Raw genomic sequence first — 7351 nt, 5'->3', positions numbered from 1 at the left:
ATAAATAACCACATCTACAGCAACCTTTTAGTGCAGCAAAGATGACCGCGAAGGGACACCATACACAGCAACAACTTTACAAATGTCTCCACCTTGTGGATTTTAGCAGCAGGTTTAACAGTGCACAGTAAAGTTAACTTTAACTGCCTACACACAGTACAATGTACATAATATTATGCACTAAGAGTGAAATACTTCACTTCACAATTTGAGTGTGCTCTTGATTTGCCATTGACATTTTGTTCAGGTAGAGTGTTACTTGCAGCTAATTGAATTGAAGTCAATTGCATGGACATTCTGTGCAAACATATGTTTTGTCTCATTCTAATATATTTCTTGAACATTGTTTTTTTACACAACTTAGACTGTAAATACACAAAATGGGCTATACATGAAATTATTCCAAAGGACATGCATGAGCCCCTCCAGTATATTCTCTATCATGAAAGCGCTCTTGGCTGAGAAACAATTGATAACTTCTGCCCTAGAGTAACCTTTATCATGTTTTACCCTCCATGGCCCTGAATGGCAAGCCAGACTAACCCCTGAAATGCTGCACTCATGTTGTCTTTGGGTCATATTTGACCCGTTTTCAGTTTTTTTATCACAAAAAATAGGCCTTCGAAATAAGCGCTGAAAATGTTATTATTAAAAAAAATCAAATTACTTCGGAAAAAACATTAAAAAAAAGCAGCCACAACATTGAAAAAATGACAAAAACGTCGGAAAAAACGATGATAGTGTTTCGTGGTTGACGGGAAGACAACACAAGGGTTAAACACACACATGTACATTTTTACTTTTCTCTTACCAAGGATTCATTTTGATAAGGCGGCATACCCTTACTGCACAGATTATGACGACTATTAGGATGAGTTGTACAACGGGAAGTGTGCGATTTTATTGGCTTATGGCAGTCTGCATGCAACATGAGCATGTCCATGCAGAGTGATGCAGCCGTCTGTGTCTATGTACTTTATGAACGTGTGTATGCACTGTATGTATGCACTGTGTTGTGTTGAATTCTTTAAACAGCAGATATTGTTTGTTTGTCCAAGATAAATTTCCTTCAGGATAATAAAATTCATGTCATCTTATTTTGTCTTATCATAGGGGCATGGCAGTTTTTTTTTTTTGTGGAACATGGGGGCACCACGTGGGTATGATTTTCCCCCCAACTGCCGATGATGTAAGAAGGGCCCGGAGTCAGCGGGGGTTATAGTCGGCAGAGAGCCAGAGAAGCAACAGGGGGCAGCAGACACTGGGCCTGAAGAGCGAACATCTGCAGGGCAACACACCGTATGGTAGTGTGGGTCCAAATTCATAACACTCTAAGTACAACCCATTGGGGGTGTAATACATTAAATATAATGCCAAGTATTTGTAGATAATGCTTGCTCTTTGACTTAGGCCATATGCCCTGCAGCAAAACATAGCGTAAGATTATATGACAGACATTCAGTAATACGATTGCAGCTGCCAGTTGTTGGACATGTGTAACCGTATGGACAGGCACTAATACAGTGAGACATCATAAGGTGTTGGTGACTTCTTAAACCTTGTACATACCAACTGAGGCTCAGTGGTGGTAGCAGAGTCCACGTGTTCAATTCAAATACAGTTCAGAGGAGTTGTATTTCAAGTAGCCGATGTATCAAGACTAACCAATCTAGTATTTGACAAAAACATAGTAACACTCGTGCTTGGGTAAGAAAAAAACTTAAAATAACTTAAAATAACCGCTTCCATTGGTTCAGATTATAGAAAACAACAAAATTAATTCCTTTTATTATGCAGATGACACACACATTTACGTAAGCATATCACCAGGGGACCATGGTCCAATACAAGCACTGAGTAAGTGCATTGAAAAAAACCTTTGGATGTCTTAGAATTTTCTTGAGTTAAATGAAAGCAGAACTAAGGTGGTTGTTTTTGGAGCCAATAAGGAAGGATATGGCCAGTCGGCAATGTTAAAAACAACAGACAAAGACAGAAATCTGGGTGTAGTCATGGACTTCAGACCTGAATTTCAACAACAGTCAGCCTATTACCACCTTTGGCACATATAAGGGGTTAAAGGACTTATGTCTCAACAGTATTTGGAAAATCTCAACGTCCATGCTTTTATCTCCAGTAGACTGGGCCACTGACTGGTGTCTTTGCAGGTCTCCCTGACAGCTGCTGCTGATTCAGAGCAGCTGTTGCTCGGAAGTTGATCACATCACTTTCTTCCTTAATCTCAAAGAATTGATTTCAAAATACTTCTGTTGGTTTATAAAGCACTGAGCGGTTCAGGGCCAAAATACATTTCTGATCCGCTGCTGCATAGGAACCACCCAGTCCGCCGCAGGTGGTCTGGGAGACGTCTGCTTTCTGGCCCAAGAGTCAGAACTAAGCAGGAGAAGCAGGGTTTAGTTATTCTTCTCCACATACTGAATGTGGAACAAACTCCAAGAAAACTACTACTACTACTACTACTACTACTGCTACTACTACTACTACAGAAAACCGCCGCTACAACTCTTTTAGATCAAGGCTGAAGACACTGCCTTTACAAAATCAGATCATACACTGTAGTTTTAACTGTCTTACTATCCTGTTTATTAGCTTATTAGCCTGTTTTTATGCACAATGACTGTTTTTAATTGCTTTTCAATGTACTTTTTTAGTGTGTTTATTTTGCACTTTGTCTCTGTGCTTTTGATGGCTGATGTAGATTAATGTAAATCATGATTATTAAAGCACTTTGAGGGATTTATGGAAAGTTACATGAGTTGGTTACCATGTTCATGTAAATCATGATTATTAAAGCACTTTGAGGGATTATGGATGAAAGTTCATGAGTTTGAGTTACATGATTCTAAATCATGATTATATTAAAGCATTTGAGGGATTTATGGAAAGTTACATGAGTTTGAGTTACAGATTCATGTAAATCATGATTATAAAGCATTTGAGGGATTTATGGAAAGTTACATGGGTTTGAGTTACATGATTCATGTAAATCATGATTATTAAAGCATTTTGAGGGATTTATGGAAAGTTACATGAGTTTGAGTTACATGATTCATGTAAATCATGATTATTAAAGCATTTTGAGGGATTTATGGAAAGTTACATGAGTTTGAGTTACATGATTCATGTAAATCATGATTATTAAAGCATTGAGGGATTTATGGAAAGTTACATGAGTTTGAGTTACATGATTCATGTAAATCATGATTATTAAAGCATTTTGAGGGATTTATGGAAAGTTACATGAGTTTGAGTTACATGATTCATGTAAATCATGATTATTAAAGCACTTTGAGGGATTTATGGAAAGTTACATGAGTTTGAGTTACATGATTCATGTAAATCATGATTATTAAAGCATTTTGAGGGATTTATGGAAAGTTACATGAGTTTGAAGTTACAGATTCATGTAAATCATGATATCAAAGCATTTGAGGGATTTATGGAAAGTACATGAGTTTGAGTTACATGATTCATGTAAATCATGATTATAAAGCATTTGAGGGATTTATGGAAAGTTACATGAGTTTGATACATGATTCATGTAAATCATGATTATTAAAGCACTTTGAGGGATTTATGGAAAGTTACATGAGTTGAGTTACGATTCATGTAAATCATGATTATTAAAGCATTTTGAGGGATTTATGGAAAGTTACATGAGTTTGAGTTACATGATTCATGTAAATCATGATTATCAAAGTCATCCACCTGTCATCACACCCTGTGTCCTTGTGCATTTTAGATTTACTGATCGCTGTGTTAGAGCAGGAGTATTTAATCTTTTTTAACCCTCATGTTGTCCTCTGGTCAAATTTGACCCGTTTACATTTTTTTCATCACAAAAAATGGGCCTTCGAAATAAGCTGAAAATGTCAACATTGGAAATATCAAATAACTTTGGAAAAAACATCAATAAAGTAACCACAATACTGTATACCATTAACCCTTGTTTTCTGGTTGACCCTGCACTTGATGTCCTTCTTTGTCAAAATTAAAAATATGTCATCCTTTTTACTGTTTTACTGTTTTACTTTTTACTGTCCCTTTTTTTATGCACTTTTTCAATGTTTTGTAACTTCTTCAACATTTTTAATGCCATTTTTCCATAACACCAACTTATTACCACTACTTCTTTTACACTTGTTTTTGCCATACATGGTCAATACATTTCATTTATAGGAAATTACACCTAATTTTGAAATGATGAATAACTTTGACTGATATTAGAGGAACCTGTGTTGACGGTTAATCACAGACAAGTATCTTAAATTTTAGTCAGGTTTTAAATCCATTTACATTTTTTCAAATGATATAAAATTGAATACCCAAAATTCAATGAAAAGACTGATTCAGTATTTGTAAGTGTTCTAAACATTGTGGGTAATTTGATTAAAAATAAATCCATATTTCTCTAGTTTTGAGAACGGGTCAAATTTGACCCGAGGACAATACAAGGGTTAGGTTGCATAATAAACTGGGCCTACATCCATTTTTAATGCATAGAATACTAAGTAATTGTTGGCATGGTTTTTTAAATCATGTTTTAATATGTTAACCCTTAGGATGAACACTGTATGGTGACTGTCTGTTAGTGACTACCTTACACATTTAGCAGTTGGGATTTATATTTTCTAATCATTTTTTGGATTCATGTTAAGATTGTTTTTTTGGAGTTCCCCCTGCATTGACCATGCCGACCCCCTAGGGGTCACGGACCCCCTGTTGAAGATCCCTGTGTTAGAGGACAGTGTTCTACCGTCAGACTGCAGAGTGGCTTCTCTCCTCAGGCTGGGAGCTCATCCTCCACAGTCCACCATAAAAAATTGTTTGGTTTTCTTATATACTTTCGCATAAAGAATAGCATTAACACTGTGTTGTACAATGGCAATAAATCCATCTTGAACTCTGGCTCCCTGAAGATTCATGATAATATTAAATGATTAAAGTAGCAACATTAGCTTGGTTTTTCTTGTGGATGAAGAAGACTCCCCTCTAATCCAGTCTAATACGACTGGATGTGCCAGAACTTTCTGAATTAAATGAAGGAAAAACTGAGGTAGTTGTTTTTGGAAAAAAAGAGGAACGATTAAAAGTCTGCGCTCAGCTTCAAACAACATTTTAAAACAACAGACAAAGCCGAAATCTTGGTGTAGTCATGGACTCAGACCTGAATTTTAACAGCCACTTAAGACAATAACAAAGTCAGCCTACTATCACCTAAGAAATATCAAGGGTTAGGACTATGGTCAACGGATTTGGAAAAACTGGTCCATGAATTCATCTTCAGTAGACTTGACTACTGTAACGGGGTCTTTACAGGTCTCCCTAAAAAATCAATCAGACAGCTGCAGCTGATTCAGAACGCTGCTGCTCGGGTCCTCACAAGACCAAGAGAGGGATCACTCACTCCAGTTCTGAAGTCTTTACACTGGCTTCCTGTGTCTCAAAGAATTGATTTCAAAGTACTCTTGCTAGTTTATTAATCCCTTAACGGTTTAGGTCCAAAATACATTTCTGATCTGCTACTACACTATGACCCCCCAGACCTCTCAGGTCATCTGGGACAGGTCTACTTTCTGTCCCCAGAGTCAGAACTAAACAGGGTGAAGCAGCTTTCAGTTTCTATGCTCCTCTATTTGGAATAAACTCCCAGAAACCTGTAGATCCGCTACTCTCAGTTCTTTTAAATCAAGGCTGAAGACCTTTCTTTTTGATGCTGCCTTTCTTTAAATGAATGCTCATTTCTTTAATTTCTTATGCTGCACTGTAACTTTTATTCTTGTGTTTTATGTGTCCTAATGTTTCTATTTGTTTTTAACTGTCTATTCATGTGTTTTACCGTTTTTAATGCTTATGATTTTTAACTTGTGACTTGTGTTTTATCTGTTTACTGATTTGTGTAAAGCACTTTGATTGCCTGTTGCTGAAATGTGCTATACAAATAAAGCTGCCTTGCCTTGCCTTGCCTAATACCTACTGCTAGTTAGAGGGCATGTCACAGATTTTACACTTTAAGGCCAGTGTACTCGTGATGGAGAGTACACTACTTTACTGAACAAACTAGTAATACAACTTTTTAACACTTCATCACTGGGTGCTGATAAGACTCTGAGACACACATCTACACTAAGTGCAACTTTCACAATAAGTTAATCTACATATTTATCATTACTAGTTCAGCAATTGTACATTTTTGTATTCCCAACATAATTGTTCTTGCATTTCATCTTATTATTAGTTCATGTATATTGTATGTACTGTATGTATATTGTATCCTAGTATTTCATGTATATTCTATGCTGTGTGACTGATATTTTGCTGCTGTAATTTACCATTTTTGGGATCAACATCTATCTATCTATCTATCTATCTATCTATCTATCTATCTATCTATCTATCTATCTATCTATCTATCTATCTATCTATCTATCTACACAGCCTGTGAAACCAGTTGTATATCTTCTTTAGTTCTGGATGTAATATTTGGAAATGCTTGGTTCTCTAAGGTGACGTGTAAGCTACGTAGTCAAATGGCCAGTGAATTACTGTTGCTGGCGAGCTAACCGCTAACTAGCGCTGAACTCAGAAAAAATAAATACTGGTGTTGTCATACTCATGGGGGGACCAAATTCTCTGGGCGGGCAAAGCAGAGGAAGAGGAGGTAACCGTACCCTTTATGACAACATAAGGGGAAGATTACAGATTGGCTAATCTAAGCTTTCAGTTTCTCAAAAGCAGAGCAGGACCCCATGCTAGCCACTGGGGGACTATAGGTATGCTGGGAGAGTGAATATTAATGTTAAAAAACCTCCTAAAGACATTTTCATGCTATGGGACCTGTAAAGTCACTCATAATTGGCTGGACGCAGCGACGGTGGCTCTGCAAAATAGTCTCTGGAAGGAACTTGTTTTGGTGGAACATTTGCAACCCTCTCACCAGTGTTTCACCGTGTGTACTTCGTCTACAGCAATCCCAACAATCAGTCCCAAAATGTCCCAGTTAGAGAAGAAATGTCATAAACATAATCTTTGCAAGTCTTTATGAACATTCCCAGAAAAAAAACAAGCAGGCCTGTCCTGTTGCACAATCCAATGGCGTTTTTCCACTGCTGGTAACAGCTCGACTCGACTCGCCACGACTCGCTTCTTCTCGACTCAACGCATTCTTCGTCCGTTTTCCATTGCAGATTGAGCATCGCCTCAGCGTGGCTGGTCACCATAGCTACGTGTGATGATGTAATTTTCAACGCGACTCACAACAGCATGTCGCATACTGGCCACAGCAAGAAGAAATGTTTTGTTTCAAAAGAAGCTGAAGGAAGCAACAAAA

Source organism: Etheostoma spectabile, chromosome 13, assembly GCF_008692095.1.
Source record: "Etheostoma spectabile isolate EspeVRDwgs_2016 chromosome 13, UIUC_Espe_1.0, whole genome shotgun sequence".
Lineage (NCBI taxonomy): Eukaryota > Metazoa > Chordata > Actinopteri > Perciformes > Percidae > Etheostoma > Etheostoma spectabile.
This window is presented reverse-complemented; position numbering follows the sequence as displayed.